The sequence below is a fragment of the Phacochoerus africanus genome, chromosome 9, assembly GCF_016906955.1.
Source record: "Phacochoerus africanus isolate WHEZ1 chromosome 9, ROS_Pafr_v1, whole genome shotgun sequence".
NCBI lineage: Eukaryota > Metazoa > Chordata > Mammalia > Artiodactyla > Suidae > Phacochoerus > Phacochoerus africanus.
Window position 1 is genome coordinate 22,556,943 of NC_062552.1, and position 17,342 is coordinate 22,574,284.

General features: G+C 41.6%; 1 long non-coding RNA gene and 5 other non-coding genes across 7 annotated transcripts; 3 read left to right on the plus strand and 3 right to left on the minus strand.

Moving 5' to 3' along the window:
• Positions 1–12: 12 nt before the first annotated feature.
• On the plus strand, positions 13–16,617 carry LOC125136231 (uncharacterized). Of its 2 annotated transcripts, none has more exons than XR_007137127.1 (4): positions 13–132; positions 9,546–9,625; positions 12,323–12,753; positions 13,478–16,617. It is a non-coding gene; the product is annotated as an uncharacterized LOC125136231 (long non-coding RNA). The 2 variants fall into 2 exon arrangements; XR_007137128.1 differs by having other exon boundaries at positions 12,369–12,753.
• On the minus strand, positions 4,374–4,446 carry TRNAM-CAU (transfer RNA methionine (anticodon CAU)). Its single transcript has one exon. It is a non-coding gene; the product is annotated as a tRNA-Met (tRNA).
• Positions 8,611–8,719, plus strand: TRNAL-CAA (transfer RNA leucine (anticodon CAA)). The gene is made up of 2 exons: positions 8,611–8,648; positions 8,674–8,719. It is a non-coding gene; the product is annotated as a tRNA-Leu (tRNA).
• Positions 9,154–9,225, minus strand: TRNAQ-CUG (transfer RNA glutamine (anticodon CUG)). Its single transcript has one exon. It is a non-coding gene; the product is annotated as a tRNA-Gln (tRNA).
• On the minus strand, positions 13,202–13,283 carry TRNAL-AAG (transfer RNA leucine (anticodon AAG)). The gene has a single exon. It is a non-coding gene; the product is annotated as a tRNA-Leu (tRNA).
• Positions 14,113–14,185, plus strand: TRNAM-CAU (transfer RNA methionine (anticodon CAU)). The gene has a single exon. It is a non-coding gene; the product is annotated as a tRNA-Met (tRNA).
• Positions 16,618–17,342: the final 725 nt, after the last annotated feature.

Below are 17,342 nucleotides of genomic sequence, written 5' to 3' on the forward strand. Positions count from 1 at the left end.
GCGGGGCTTGGCCCGGGCTACCGGGCGCCGCACGATTTTCTGGCCTGAGGGCTGGACAGTTTTCCCCGCCTAGGACCTGGGAGGCCTTGCCCCCTGCCCTGGGGCTGACCGGGCGGGGAGCCTCAGGAGCAGGTAACCGAGGCAGGCGGTGTCCGCGGGGCGCGACGGAGACAGGGTATCCCCTGCCTGCACGCGCCAGGCCCACCCGAGTTTCCGCGGCCCTGGGCCTAGCCCCCTAGTCCTTTATTGGGCTTCCTGCCTGGTGCCCAGGCCTCGGCAACGGCGAGAGAAAGCTAGCTTTGTGTTGGCGTGGGAAGAGGAGACATCTGGCCTCCTTGGGAGGCCGGAGGGGTGGGGGGTAGCCCACTGAGCCCCACCCAGTCTGTGAGAAGCTTTGTCTAACAACCCCATTAACAGGCAGTCGCAATTTTGTTTCGAAAAAGAAAGGCTTAATTATCAGAAGGCAAGATTGTTGTAACAGAAACAGACAAGCCCAGTTCTGCTACTTCCTACTGTCCTAAGCAGAATGGTTTACCATTCTGAGCTTCAGTTCCCTCTCTGCCTCTGGCTCAAGCTATACTCTCTGCAACCCTCTACAAGGCCTACTCATGAATCCTACTCCTAACCCAAACAAGCTGGCGACATCACTCTCTCTTTACCAGCGGGCCTCCCATGTTCACGTAGAACCTGAAATTCTAGTACTTGGTTATTTTCTATCTAGACTTTCTTTGACTTTGCCTTGTGTAGAACACTTGAAACCAAAACACCTCCGACTCAAACCCAGGCTAAACCCAGATTGGGACTTGAACCCACAGTTTTTTAATTAGAATCACTCCCCTGGTGTCTGGACTTACTGAGGCTCAGGTTCTTTGTGCCTCAGGGCAGAAGGAATTCATTGAGACACAAAGTGATGGGCAAGAAATAGATTTATTAAGATACAAGATGCTTGTGAGGAGGCAGGTGAGGAGGCTCTTCTCCAAGAATTCGGTGGGCTACATTTTTGTCATCCAAGGAAAGTGGGGAGTAGGAAAAGACCACCTTCTTCCTCATCCTTCAGGTAGACCTCAGGCTCACATCACTAGCTCCTCCTTTGTATTGGGTAGGAGAGTATTTGACCCTATGACGTCAAACTAGGACTGCCCTGGTGTTCATTCAAATCAGCCGAAGGGCGGTAACATATGCTAAAATATGTTGAATAATCTTAGGTTTCCATAGAGTGAGGGTCTCCTATTTTGAAATATTATCTTTCCCTTACATTAGCCCTAAGGAGCATTATCTTGCTGAACTTGAGTGCAGGCCTCATTTTATCTTTCACTTAATGACCTGAGGCATATCTTGTGCTTTTATTTATGGCTTTATAGTTAAGCAAGCCTGCTTCGTTCCCTGATGTCCTGATAGCTTGCTTGCTTGCTTGCTTGCTTTTTGTCTTTTGTCCTTTTAATAGCTTTCTGGAGCGATTGTTAACTTACAGTGGTCTCTAAAGTTCCCTAGGTTCCCCTCTCTATCTATGTTCCCATACTGGGACTTCTACAACCACGTGTGTAACTCTCCTACTCTATTCTTATCACACTTACCTGTCAAGGTTTTAAATCCGGGCACACTTTTTTTTTTTTTTTGAATATATGCTTATATGCTTTATTTATATACATTTAAAAAGATGTATGTGGGAGTTCCCATCGTGGCACAGCAGTAAATGAATCCCACTAGGAACCATGAGGTTGCAGGTTCGATCCCTGGCCTCGCTCAGTGGGTTAAGGATCCAGCGTTGCTGTGAGCTGTGGTGTAGGTGGCAGGCACAGCTAGGATCTGGCATTGCTGTGGTTCTGGTGTAGCCGGCAGATTAGACCCCTAGGCTGGGAAACTCCATATGCTGCGGGTGTAGCCCTAAAAAGACAAAAGACCAAAAAAAAAAAAATGTATTTGACATACAACATTTTGTGTAAGTTTAAGGTATATAGACAGCATAATGACTTGACATATGTTTTGTGAAATGGTTATCACAATAAGTTAACATCCATCATCTTGTATAGATACATAAACAAAAGAATCACATGTTTGCACAGGCATTCAAGCTCCCTCGTCATCCATCCTTTGACGATGAGGACACATACACATATTTAGATATGTATATACAAATTTCAACAACACAGGGATTGTGGGCACTGATCCTTTGCTTAATCAAAAATCCTCCTATAACTTCAGAGTCATTTCTCCATATGCACAGTTTCAAGCAACTGATTACAGGGCACAATTTTAGAATAGGAAGTTATTTGTACTCTCACACAATCCAAAATATTTTGTACGTAAATAAAGAAAGTGAAATTGTTACCAGAAAAAGTTTGTGTGCCTGATGCATAGTGAGGCCAAACAAACTAAACGTTGGAATTTGGGGCATACAAATGAAGTTTTATTTCAAGGCCACACAAGGAGAACTGGTGGCTTGAGCTCAAAAAACTCATGTTCCCTGATGGCTTTTTAGGAAAAGATTTTATAAGCAAAATGTGGGGTGAGGGCTGCTGGGTGTGTGACTATCTTCTGTTTGGTGGTGAGGTAACAGGATGGTGCTCCAGGAATCCTGGGCTCAGCCTGAAGTTGCCATCTTCCTCCACCTGGGTGGGGCCTTAGATCCTGCAGAATGACTCGGATTTATTGTTGTGTGTGTTCCTCCAGGGGGAACCAGGACCCTGCCCCAAGGCTGCACTATAGTTTCTTTCCTTTTCCTATTTTTTCTTTCTTTCTTTCTTTCTTTCTTTCTTTCTTTCTTTCTTTCTTTCTTTCTTTCTTTCTTTCTTTCTTTCTTTCTTTCTTTCTTTCTTTCTTTCTTTCTCTCTTTCTCTCTTTCTCTCTTTCTCTCTTTCTCTCTTTCTTTCTTTCTCTTCTTTTTGGCCACATCTGAGTCATACAGAAATTCCCAGGCCAGGAATGGAACCAGCACCATGGTACTGAATGTGCTGCTGCAAAGACAACCCTGGATCCTTAACCCACTGCACCACCAGGGAACTCCTGCACTATTGTTTCTTGACTGCTCCTCCTTTCCTTCTGCACTCTCTCCTTTCCCCAGTTAGCAACGGTTTGAGTATGCCCTTTGAAACTCAGGCAAGGTCAAGGATGCTAAATCAAACCTATTTCCTACAAATAAGAAATGGTGGACACAGAAAGGTTTTTGTACCCAGGCAGGCCCTACAGTTCCTGCTCAATTTCAGTTGGGCATTTCTCCCAAAGAAATGAAAACTTAGGTTCCTACCAAAAGCCTGCATAAAGCATTATTCATAATAACCAAACCTGAACAGCCTTTGATGGTGAGTAGTTAAATAAATTGTGGCTCATTCATACCATGGAATACTTTTCAGCAATAAAAAGTAATGAACTATTGATATACACAACTTGGATAGATCTCAAAGGAATTAGGCTGAGTGAAAAAGGTCAGTCTCAAAAGGCTATATTGTGTATGGTTTCATTCATAGCAATCTTAAAATGACAAAACTATGGAGAGAGAGATCAGAGTAGTGGTGTATGGTTTGGTGAGAAAGGGGGTGAGGAGGTGTTTATGAGTATAAAAACAATCCTTGTGATGAAACAGTTTGATCATATGTGATATCTACACATATGATAAAACTACATAGAGCTAAATACCCATGTGTGTAAAAACAAGTGAAATTTGAATAAGGTTTCTGGATTATATCAATGTCAGTTTCCTGATTGTGATATTGTACTATGCTTATGTAAGATAGTAACATTAGAGGAGATGAGGTGAAGAGTATACTGGGCTACTATTCTTACAACTATATGTGAATTTATAATAATCACAGAATAAAAAGTTTTAAAAATTTTATGCACATTATAACTTCCATGTGGTATCTTTTTGCAGTCAAACAAAGCACTTAGAGAACTAATCACCAGTGATAAAAGAACACTATATACTGCTTGGCTTGCGTTTGGCTTTTACTACCCTTCCTCAGCCAGTTAATGTGGCAAGGGGGCTAAGATTATGCTCACAAGTCTGACAATCAAGACCTATCTTTGAAGTCAAAATATGGAAAACCTCCTAGATACTATGGAGTGGACTGGACTGGATGCTGGTGAAACATCCACAAGATCTGTTTTATCATCTTCCCCTACTCTGATTAGGTTCAGAGTTGTAATCCTTTACAGTTGTATTTGTAATCCTTTATAGTTGTGATCCTTTACAATTAGGTTCTCCTGAAAGGGGGCTTAAATGTGAGAGTATTTAATCTCTGTAATGTAAAAGGAGACCAGAAGATGGCAGTTCAGGGCTAGTGTGGCAGGTTCATCATCCTCAGTGGTTTAGTCACTTTCTACTTTGCTGCTCCAAAGTTTGAGGGTGGTAATTTACTGAAAGTGTAAAATTGAACTGCCCCCTCTGAGGTTCGAACTCAGGACCTTCAGATTATGAGACTGACGCGCTGCCTACTGCGCTAAGGAGGCAGATGTCAATGTCCTCACTTACATGATGTCATGGCCCAAGATCACTGCTGGAGCTTCATAATCACACAGAGAATCACACAGAGAAAGGGCAAAATGTCTCCCGTCCCAACAACAGAACAGTCCTTTAGAAAATGGTAGCCGTTTAATTCTTTGTCAAAACTTAAACACCTTTGAGACAGACAAGAAATACTCTTAATATTTATACAAAGATAACAGTTGGAAATAGGAAGTGTCACAGATAAATCAGGACAAATCATTACTTGTCTTTGAAAATCCTACTCAGAAGTCTCTTACTCCACAGTAGCTTGAACTTAAGTATCATTGGCCACTGCAAAAAAGGTTAGGAGGTGCCATCTTTTAGTTGAGCATATTGAGAGCCAGGAAAAAAAAAATCAGGGGTGGTAAGCAAGGAAGGGAGAAGCTGAGACTTTTTGTTTTGTTTTGTCTTTTTCATTTAAGAGCCTACGTTAAAAAAATAGTACCACTCTGTCAAGGCTATGGTTCTTTCAGCCCAGTACTTTGATTCTAAAATTGTGGGAGGGGTAAGTCAACTATAATGAAAACAGATTAAAAAAATAATAAAATTGTGGGAGGGAACAATGCTGTCCTAGACATCATGCAAAACATGGCCCACCTGGGTCCTCATCTTTTCCCCCTTTTATTTCTAACATCTTCCCTCAGTCAAAAGCCAAAAGTCCCTATGAATCAAAGGGTGTGTGTGCCCCATGCTGAGTCATCTTATTAGCATAAACTGTCAGTTGTGCTCTGAGGGGCCCAGGAATAACTCCACTCCCATCCCTAGGAAAATTCCTAGTATTTAAAGCTTACCTCCCAGAAGAAGACAAGGGCCAGACCTTTCTTTAGGGGAAGCCAAATTCCCGACTACACAAATGCCAGGAATGTGGATGACACAACCTTCATATAAACATTAGAGCTGTCTCAAACTCAGTGTTGACAAAAATTAATAGTCAATCTGAGAAAGAAATAGAAAATTTTATTTGTGCTAGCCTGAGGATTATAATCCCTGAGACAGTCTCAGGAAGCTCTGAGGACTGTTCACCCCCTTAGAAGTCAAAGCACAGTTATATACATTTTTGAGACAAAGAGTTAAACACCAAATGACATACTGACAGTTTATGTAATCCAGATCTGCATGTACAAAGGGAGTAGTGGGTCATCCTGACTGTTTTCAAGATTAAGGAGGAATGTTATCTCCTAAAGAGGTCTGGTTAATGCAGATGCACATACACCCTAAAGGGGAGGGAGGAAGCCCAAAGAGGCAGAGGAAAATTTTTCTTGTCTTAGCATAAAGTATGAATTTTATTTCATCATTAGTATAAATCAAAAGCTTGCTGTTCCATCATTCATTTTATCCCAGCTTGGAAGAGCATTTCAGGATAGCATGTAAAAGGACAGAAAGTGGGAAACACTTTCCCTTCCTTTTCAGCTTCTTCTTGCCTTTGTTCTCCCATTTATTTGGAGGTGATGGATGGCGGGGGAAGGGGTGCAAAAAGCAAGATGGAAGGGATTGCTACATCCACAATTCAAGAATCTTGGAAAGAAATGATCAAAGGGCTCCCAGTGATTTGGAGGCATTTCTGTTTTGGGGTATAAAAGTGGGCGGATCTTTTTGAAGTTTGTACTATGTGCATTCCTTAATGATGCAAAACAAATTAAATTTAAAAATAAGGACACAGAAGTTCCCACGTGGTACAGCAGTTTAAGGATCTGGTGTTGCCACAGCTGGGGATCCGCAGGTGGCCTGGGAACTTCCACTTGCCTGGGGTTACAGTAAAAACAAACTAAACAAAAACAGAAAGCAGGGGGTTCCTATCGTGGCTCAGCGGTAACCAACTCGACTAGTATCCATGAGGATGAGGGTTCAAACCCTGGCCTTGCTCAGTGGGTTAAGGATCCCGCTTTGCCGTGAGCTGTGGTTGCCTGTGGCTGTGGCTGTGGCTGCCTGTGGCTGTGGCTGTGGTGTAGGCCAGCAGCTGCAGCTCTGATCGGACCCCTAGCCTGGGAATTTCCATATGCTGTGCGGCTGTGAAAAGAAAAAGAAAAAAAAACCATAGGAATCTTTTCTGTTTAAGCATATGTTCTTCTCCATGATCTCTTCTTCTGTATATATTTATCTACTTCTTCATTCATTAGTTCAACAAATATTTCATAGTTCTTGAATAGTATAATTTATTATTCATATGTATTTAATTTTAGTTAAATCAACATTTACAGTTTTCATCATTATGACTTCATAATATTTTTCACAGCTGAACTACCTGATATACTGTATTACTTTTCCTTTCTTTGACAACATTTGTTCTTCCTGGAATTAGTAATTGCCTCCTGTGTCTTTGCTTACTTTTCTGAATATTTACTCCTAATATAACCCTAGCTTTCCGACACTACCTTACAAACATTATGAGGCAATATGTGAGTTCCATATTCCTCCTTGAAACCATTCCTCTTCTACTTCTCCTTCTTCTGCTTCACTCTAGACTGATGGTTCTCTAGGCAGCAGGAAACCTGGAACCTGCCTTTTTTCCCTCTCTCCCATCATGGTTGGACTTGGCATCTTTCTTTTTCATGGTATAATTTGCTGTTTGGTGACACATTCTTTAGGCTTCTTGTGAAGGGGGTATGGAAGATACTTTTTTTTTTTTTTTTTGAGACATTAGGAGACTGAAAATGTCCCCTCACAGGTGATTGATATTTGGGTTCAGTTATCTAGTATGAAAATTATTTTCCTTTATGGAAAAGATTTAGAAGGCACCACTTTGCCGTCTTCCAGCTTTCAGTGTTGCTGTTAAGAAGAAAAATGCCATTCCAGAGCTTCTCTCTGGAAACTTTTAGCATTTTCACTTTATCCCTAAGCTCTGATATTTTATAAAGATGTGCTTTGATGTGGGGCTTTTGCCGTATATTTATGCAGGGCATATGGTAGTCCTTTTTTAATCTGAAGATTTAGGGTCTTCAGTTCTGGAAAGTAATCTTGTGTTAGTCTTTATCTCCTTTCCTTCACATTCACCTTTTCCTTCCTGGAAGCCTCAACAGTTTGATAGCATACTTTCTGTTATGCACCCTTTTATTTTCTTACTGATTCCCTCCTTCTTTCCATGTCCACCTCACACTTTATAGAAGCGTTCTACAAATTTGCTATAAACTCTAAAAAAAATATTGTTTAGCCACCGTAATATTAAGAACTCCCTCTATTTGTTTCACTAATGCAATACCTGCTCTTACCTTACGGAATCTTTAATTATATATATATATTTTAAAATATTTAATTACATATATACATTTAAAAATCTAGTTTCTTGTATTGTTTCATCTCAGTTCCTTTACCCGCCTTCTGTCTGCAACTAGTCTTCTCTTTATTGTAGAAATAATTCTAGTTACATCTGGTGATTATTGGTTGTTGTTTATATTTAAAATCTAAAACTAAAGAACTGATAGTTGAAGTTCTGTGGGGGTGGAGGAAGCTTGCTGACTAGAGTTTAGGGATTGCTTGGAAACCTGGCCATTTTGTTGGGGGATCTTCAAATGTCAATGTCTGTGATTCTTTAGCCCTGGGGTCAGTTTCTACTGACAAACCTTAAACCTCCTGCATAAAGTAGGAGAGGGAATGAACTTGTTCGTTGAGTTCAAGGAGTCTTGAAGGAGAAAGGGGTCCGGGATTGGAGCTCAGCGCCAACATTCCCTGCGGGCTGGTTTTTCACTCCCGTGCTGCTTCTTCTTTCAACTCCTAATCAAGCCTAGCTCTTGCAACTCACATCAACATCTAGTCTTCGTGCTCAAGCCGCCTAAACGCCAAGCCCCAGTATAGCCTCTGGTCTATACTAACTCGTCGGTTAGTATAGACGGACCGGTTAGTATAGAAGTGGCTTGCTCACTTCTTCCCCGCTGAGTTCTCGCCAGTTCGGTTAGTTTGCCAGGGATCTTCTTGGGAAATGAGCCCGCGCTCTTGGTCCTTGAGAGGATTGAGAGGAAAGCCTCGCGAATTCGGCCAAAGTTCCTGACCTCAGTAAGAAAGAAGTTTCGGTTAATTTATAAGGTTTACATTCCCATTTATCGGATAAACCTTTGTAAAAGAATTTAATAACATGGTGAAAACACAGTCTCACAATTGAATATTTTACTCTTTCAGAGCTTTCAGCTTCAGCTGTCAGGATGGCCGAGTGGTCTAAGGCGCCAGACTCAAGTGAAAAACTTCCTCCGAGTAGAGGTTTCTGGTCCCCGAATGGGGGCGTGGGTTCGAATCCCACTTCTGACAGTCCGTGTTTTTCCTCAGGCTCTAATCACACAATCTCAGCCATGTTTTGGTATCTATTTATTTCTTCTCTCTACGTTTTCATTTTCAGTGCTAACGACAGACCCTCAATGAGGTCCAACTTCTATCTTTTCCTTTTTGGTTGCTGCTTATCACGGATCACGTTTTACTTTGTACTCTGGTTTGTTCATTCAAGGCGCTGTTACTGAAAGCTCATTAACCCCGGGGAGTCCTGCGAGAAAAATTAGTCTGGTGGAAACAGAAACACATGTACACAGGCTCGGTGGTTACAGGATGGTCCTGAGCTCACGGGCCCTTGAGACTGTAGTCTCATGTCCTTTCTCACTACCCGAGCCTATCAAAAATCAAAGTGCGGAAACTGAAAGCAGCCTGACTCACTCTGTTACAAGATTGGGAAGTAAAATGATAAGTTAGGAAGGTTCCACCGAGATTTGAACTCGGATCGCTGGATTCAGAGTCCAGAGTGCTAACCATTACACCATGGAACCCCTGTTGGCAAAATCCTTCTTCATTGTCCACCTGATATCTCTTTCTTTGTTTTTTTTTTTTTTCCCCCTCCCCCGCCTTTTTCTTTTCTTTTCTTTTCTTTTCTTTTTAACTAAGGTAGCGTTAATTGATTTACAATATTAGTTTCAGGTCTATAATACAGTGACAAAATTTTTATAGATTGTATTCCATTTAAAACTATTATATCTTGTGCTTTTTAGTTTTATTTTTTAAATGAGGGGATGTATAGAAAACAATTTAAAGTGCCACTTTAACCGAAAACTGTCTCCTCAGATTGATTTTTTTTTTTTTTAATTTACAGGGGCATTTTCTTTTGAAGGTTGGAAAATCTCTGCAATTTTCGTCAAAGGACTATGGAAAAGCCAAACGCAAGGATGGGAGGTGGGTGAGAGTGGACTTTGTTTTCTATAAGCCTCTTCCCCAGGTTTCTTTCCCTGGGACAGGGCATGATCCTGATCCGAAAAAATGATAACCCCTGGAGGTTTTGATTTTGCCTTTATTTCCGACCCATGCAAAGGCAAATTGGATTTTAACCTTGCCTTTCAAAAGGGAGAAAAGAATAATTAACATATTTTTTCTACAGCTTCGCTTATTCATTCTAGGAGACCCGTAGACGGCCTCCAGAGCAACCTCGGAGTTTCTCTGTACTTCTTGGGCTTAACATTTTAAAATCTGTCTTCCGCCTTCGAAATACCTTAAGTACAGGACTGGTTCTCAATCCTCTTTAACACTCTAAGGTCTGGTATATAGCAGAAGCTTCATCAATGGCTTGTTGCATGAACGCTTAGATGAAAGGACGAATGAATGAATGAATGAATGCATGAAGAACAAATGAATAAATATTCAGATAGCTCAGCGTTGGGCTTTATTTGAGGATTTCTGTTTCCTTCTCTCCATAGGCTAAATCTGGCAAGTCTAAAGGGCACGGTGTTGCTTTTTTTGTGCTTGGGGGGGGGAAACTCCTTTTCAGGTCCTAACTCCCAGGTGGACATTCCAGTGTTCATATGGCCCCAGAAATAGGTGTCCTCCAGTGTGGAGGGCTAAGAGAGGACATCATAGTGCTGGGCGTAATCATTTATTTCTCTAAATCTTAACTTTATTAGTATAACATGATTATTTACCTAGTAAGTGTTAAGAATGGTATATAACAAAGAGATCATTATAAAGAGATATATGTAGTATGACTGGAAGAAATACTCATGTATAAATGACAACTTTATTTCTTAAATGATTTTTATGTTTTCCATTATAGTTGATTTACAGTGTTCTGTCAATTTCTACCGTACAGCAAAATGACCCAGTTGCACATATATATACATTCTTTTTCTCACATTATCCTACATTACGTTCCATCATGTGTGACTAGATATAGTTCCCTGTGCTATTCAGCAGGATCTCATCGCTTGTCCACTCCAAATGCAATAGTTTGCATTAAATGACTACTTTAGCTAGCCTAGATATTAATTACTGGCCATTCATTCTTCCTAAGCCTCTGGTAAATCTCCCAAGGCTAAATTGCTTTGGAATCCCTGAACTATTTTCTGGTACTCATCCTTTTGTTGTATCTCCAATCAAGAAAGGTGACTATCACAAGATAGCTGGTCAATAAATATGGGTTGAAGTGATTATATCTTTTGGGATGTGGGGAAGAAAGCATGAAATGCAAAGGCCTTTGGCTAGAGGTCACTACAAAGTTCTCTTAAGTCTCTACTGCCTTCCTCCACACATACAAACTCTCTATTCTATCTTCATGAGTGTCCTAGGTGGTCTAAGTTATCGTAATGGACCAAGACTTTCTTTCCCAGTAGAGGTGACACACTTTTTATTCCATGAGCCACAACCTTATTTCTTAAAGAAAAATGTCCAATGGTTTCAAAATTACACCAGAACCTCAAAAGCCCACCTTCACCTATAGGCTTTAAACTGCTCTCTGAGGATAGGCAGCACAGAAGGGGTACAAATAAATGTTTTTCCACATTTATATCCCAGGAAAGGAGAGTAGGTATGGAGCTGGAAAACAGGGCAAATGGCCATTATTTGTTTATTTAGTTGTAAATTTGGAGTTCAAAAGGCTGCTCACTTTCCATTGGAATCGCTTATGATTGGTTCACAGCTATTGGAAGGTGAATCAAACAAAGACCACTGAGGGGAAGGACTAGGGAAAGACATGACTGGGCCCCACAACCCAGAAGCAATCTGTTCCCTGGTAATCTGAGCAGGAATTGTTTGCGGTCACCTGGTAGCAGAGCTGAATCCAGAAAGAGCAAGTCATTGTGACATAGCAGTCCAGAACCAAGTTCAGCTGGAGTGTTCTGTAGAAATGGGGCTTCAGAAAATGCGACCCTATCTTACACTGAAGAACTCAAGGTGTTTGTAGCTCCCCAGCTCTGTATACCTTGCTTGCTTTGCAAATTAGAAAGATATTCTTCCATGTCTATTTATTTATTCATTAATACTTACCACAAGTATCTATTTAGTTTTCATGATGTGGAGAAGTGAGAGAAATGCGGTTCTACATCAGACCAAATTTATGACGCATTGGGAAAAGCAGACAATTACACAAACATTTCCAAAAGTTATGGTAAATGCTAAAATAAGTGACGGGTCGAGTAATAACAGATCATGGCCGGTGAATGCCAACAGGAATACCCAATTACGGCGGGTAGCAATGAGGAAAGTCTGCCAGAGGAAGGGATGGCTGAGCTGAGGCCTTCTGCATGCTCCTTGTACCTTCCATTTCTCCTTTGCAGTCTGTATCAAATTGGGATTTAAAAAAAAATTTCATTTGTGTACTTGTGAATTCACATATTCGATTTATGAAATAAATATCCACTCATACTAACAACTCAAACAAAATGTCTAAAGCAGAATTCGTAATCTCCCCCTTGTCTGTGCTGACACTGTTGTCACAGGAAACAATTTGAAGTGTGTCCTTCTATACATTGTATTGTTGCACTTTTCTTTGATATATTTTGGTAACAATATATGTACAAAGTCATTCGTTGTTCACTTATATTCTTTACCATGGAAATTGTGTCATCTTGGGGCCAATATGCCTCTAATGCTTATTTTCTCTAGTAGGCACCAGGGCAGGGCAGGGACGCTCTCCCTTGTTCCCTTCCAGATCCTCGGTGCTTGATTGTAATTCCAGAAAGAGAGATCAAGGGAGGTTCCCAGGAGAGAGCAACTACCTAGCTTGAGAAGATGAGAAGCTTCGGGGGCAGAGAGAATTGCTTGGAGCAGAGACTGAGGACCCCCAACGGGAGATGCACGCAGAGTGAGGAAAAAAATCTTACAGTTGGTGTGACGTTAGAGCCAGTTGTGGCAAGGGGAGACGCCTTGAGTGGAGTCGCCACAGCTCAAATCAGCATATTTAGGATTCAGAATGGGAAACGAGAAGCCTGTGGTGATGCTGAAAACTGTGGCAGGGCAGGACCTGTCTCCATTTGCAAGTGGAATAGGGGAGACTGACAGCCACTCATGCGTCCATTTATTGAATAATGTAATAGGTAAGTATTGTTGTATCTACGAGGACTAATTAAGTACCCGGCACGTAGTAGGCTCTGAATACATTTTTTAAAAACATAATGGACTGAATAAATGAAGGTCTGTTAACACGTTCCATACTTCTGGGTGGTGAAAATACGGTAAAGGAGTATATGTCATACACAGCACATGCTCATTAATTTTTTGTTAATGAAATAATCAAGTGAGGGTCTCTCTGTGGTGGACACTGGGGGGGACAGGGAGTATGGATATTATCATCTCTGGCCTCCGGGAAAACAGGTGGTAGTGAAAGGAACCTAACAGAGCTTGGAGCCTGTGAGAGCTGTGTACGTTGGACGTGGTAAAGAGTACCAAACAGGTGGTAGTGAAAGGAACCTAACAGAGCTTGGAGCCTGTGAGAGCTGTGTACGTTGCACGTGGTAAAGAGTACCTACTCGGTAAAATACAGCTTGGCAGCGGTGGGATTCGAACCCACGCCCCCGAAGAGACTGGAGCCTTAATCCAGCGCCTTAGACCGCTCGGCCACGCTACCGATAGTGAGCTTATGTTTTACGTCTAGGTCATCAGACCCAAACTACTCCGGTTTTAGGACTTTTCGCTCTTCCCCCTCCCCCACCACTCTGAGCTGCCCCCATGGGCCAGTCTTGGAGCGTTCCCCTCCGTACTCCCTGCACAGCCCGAGAACCTGCTGACCCTTATAACACTTTGCTTTCTCTTGGTTCCCAGATTCACCCTGAACAGCGACGCTGCAGGTGGCGCGGAAGAAGGCTCCTGCCCTGTCCGTCACCGACACAGGAAAAAAGAGTTCCGGAGACTTCGAGTTCCAGTGGACCCTGTGGGCTCCAGGTCCACCTGGACTCTAGGGATTAAGTCTCCGAACTTTAGGAGTGAGCAAGTCCGCGCCTTTGAGCTGCTAAGGAGAAACTGAGAAATAATCTGGAGGTCTCCCTCCCTTACCCGCCTACATCCATCCCAGGAGAGCAAGTTCCTCCTTGGTCTTGAGCTTTCACGAGGGAGGCAAAGAGTACAGTCCTTGCTATTTAAGTCTTGTTTGCTCTTCAGAAGGTAGCCCATCTCCGCAGGCCCTGGTCATACAGAACAGAACGTCTGCCAAGTCCAGATTCGGCTGCCCTCTCCACCCTAACGACTTCTCAGGAAAATTGCAGGGGAAACGGGCTGGTAATCGGGCCCTTGTCTTGTTCTACATGGCTTTTTAGTCCAAACTTTGGGTATTTTAAGACGCGAATGAAACCATGCCCCCTCCGCCTTATTTTGAAACACTGTGCTTAAGAAAAATTAAAAGAAAAAAAAATTCTTCTAATAAAGTTGGTAGACGTTTTGTGCGAGTGGGAGGGACAGTTGCCTCCTTAGCGCAGTAGGCAGCGCGTCAGTCTCATAATCTGAAGGTCCTGAGTTCGAACCTCAGAGGGGGCAACGAGGATTTTTTTCTTCTTTCATCTTTGCAGAAAATTTAAAAAGAAAAAAATCGAGTCAATTGTTTGATGAAACTGAACGGGTGACTTTCTGTCTACCCTTATCCGTGTAATATTCTGATACAAAGTAGTAATTTTCAGTAAGATTAAATATTCCTAAATTCTTCAGATTTTTTTTACACCAATTGTAGATAGAGCTAGATTTTTAAAAAATGACTTTCAGATATGTTTGGCAATTGTCTTTGTCACATAAATATCAAGGTCAAAAACTTACTGTTTGAGAGAGAGGAGGGGATGGAGAGTTATCCTGGGGATGTGGAAGGTATAGTAGGATGTGCAAAACATTTTTATTAATTAATGATTATCTTTTGTCATTATCCTGGAATTATTGCTTACTACCAGATCACCAAAGACGTCCTACCTGAAAAAGAAAAAAAAGTTCGTGTCCCCTCCTCCCCGTGGCACCAAGCCGCCCCCCCCTCCGCCCCGCGCACCCCCCCTTCCGGCTCCGGCGCTCCGCTTTGATTTGGACCTCTTTTCCTGCTTCAGGGCATTTGACTGGATCTACAAGTCATCCAAATTTCAAGATGGGGAAAGAGCAACAAGAGAAACAGGAAATGAAGAAATAGGAAGTGGTATTTTGAGAGTTGGGATAAGCATTTGACTGAAATAAAAATAAGCAAGATTGATATTTAACATCCAGCTCTTAACATCTCAGCTTGTTGAATGGGAGGTAATGAATGGGTATTTATTAAGCACCTACTGTGTGTCAAGCCATGCTTAAAGTTATGTCCCTCACTATTAATCTATTCTCTCTCAGCTTCAAATTCAACCTCGAATACTCTCTTTTGCGATGATGGGGTTGGCCATCTGCAGACTACCTTCCCAAACTTTAAGGGTCTATCAATAAGAGGAACCAGAAGGAGACAGGAAGGTGGGAGAAGAGAAGAGGAAATGTTTTCTGAATTTTGCTATTCCACTCAGGGTCACTCCAACAATGGCCGTTGATCCCAACCATCATTCTCCTTCTGTTCTTTTTCAGAGGTCCCAACCCCTTTCCCTTTTTCCCCCTCAGCCCTAGAAGGTGGCACCTACTTTCCATAGTTATTATCTCTGGGTTATCACAGTGTTCCCAGTTGAAATATCTAGTGTTATTTCTTACCTGGACCTTGACTGATACGTGAGGGCTGGGGGATACTGCACTGTACACAGCAAAAAAATGCTCCTACCTCATGGAGTTGACTAGGTTTTAGTGGGACATGACAGAGATTGCAAATCTGGATTTTCAACAGCGCTCTAGGAGATCTGATCTAAATGCAATAATCTGAACAAAATTTTGGACTCCCTCTGCATATATGCAGTTCTCTCATGTTGACTATTGTGAGACTCCCAAGAGTCTCCTTTTTTTGTCTGATCACTTGGGGTTTGCTTACTGTGCAGAACTGGTGGCAATATCAAGAGCAGAGCAAACACACCAGGCTTTCCAGAGAACTCTCGATTCAAAGTGCCCTTTCCTAGTCTGCTCTTCCCAGTAAAGAGCTTATTAGAACAATGAGCTACTGAGAGTAATGAACTACTTTGAAATCAGGAAGAGTCTGGGCCCAAGTCTTCTACTTCTTTCCAAATGTTCCTGGTTTTTCTGCACCATATAAAACTGCCGCATAGACAGTAGGTCAACTTTGCATGGCCTACTGCTGCCCAGGATCCTAATTTGTCTTTTCCCATCATCTCTTGCCCCACTTGACTCATTTCTTTACGTGAAACCAGCATAATCTTTTTGAAATAATCTCTGACCTTTTTGTTCCTCCTTGCTTAAAATCCCCAGTGACTTTATACTGTCACGAGGATGAAGTCTGTATTCCTAGCCATAACTTTTGAGTCTGTCAGTCTCTGGTCTGTCCCTACCATTCTGTTGACCTTGCCATCCACTTCCATCAATACTATCTCTCTGTATCTGCACTCAAGCACCTCTGGCCTTCTTTAAGTTCTCTGAAAGTGTTTTGCTCTTTGCTCTTCCTGAAATGCTGGAGCCACATTTTTGTCTAATTTTTTACTATGGAGACTTTGCTTCTCAGTTTAAACGTCATGTCCTGGGGAAAGTCTTCTCTTACCCCCTGGAAGAGGTCACCGCCCCTTATAATGCACTGTCTTGGAGATATGGGGAGGGGGCGCTTATAGTGTACATATTTTTGTCATAATTTTTTGTCTCTATGCTCCCTTTATCCTGACTTAAGTCTATTGACATTTTCCATTGTATCTGATTGCAGCGAAGTTGTGTAGATAATCTCAAATCCAACTTGAATAGTGGCATGAATAAGTATGTAATTAAAAATATACCACAGTGACAACCATTGTGTTCAACTCAAATTTTAGGAAGAAATTTCTGTTGTGGGATTTAAGGGAGGAAAGTGGATAAGAGATTGAGTGATTTACCTAAGGTGGCACAACAAAAACAAATATGATGTTCTAATTGATTTATTTTACAATAAAATTAATAATGATGATAACGCCCAACTTTCATTGAACAGTTAGCATGTCCCAAACACTATTCCAAGAGTTTACTTGTATTATCTTATTTAATTTGGAAACTCAGAACTATACTTGTTTGTTTCTCTACACATTTCAGTTACCTGTATTTTTCCTTAAGTGCATTTATCACAATGGCTATTTAAACATTTATGGTGCAATTTGTCGTTTAAAAGGCTGACTCCCCCTTCTAAAGGATAAACTCCAGGAAGGCAGAGGTAGTGGATTTCCACTGCTGTTAAACAGAAGCAAAGCAGAGCTCCTTGTTAAAAATAAACTCTTGAAACTTTGTTGAGGGTTTTTTTGTGCCAGGCATTCTTAAAGTCTGGGCGGGGTGGGGGGGAGAACTAGAGCATAAATTTTGAAGACAAAGGACAAGACGGTCTCGGAGATAACGTCTCTAGTTATATACAATGTTTTAATACAATTTTTAGAAATAATTGTTTAGATCACTCAAGTATGAGTGTTATTGTTTTCTCATGAACTGCGGAAATAGTCATAAACCATATTCAAAAGGGCAAGGATGGAGTCAGGAATTTCAAAAAAGAACATGAACAGAATCTTTTGAGACGTTGGAGTGTTGTCCATATACTTTTCTTCATATTAGGATATACAAGAAAGTGTAGTTTTCA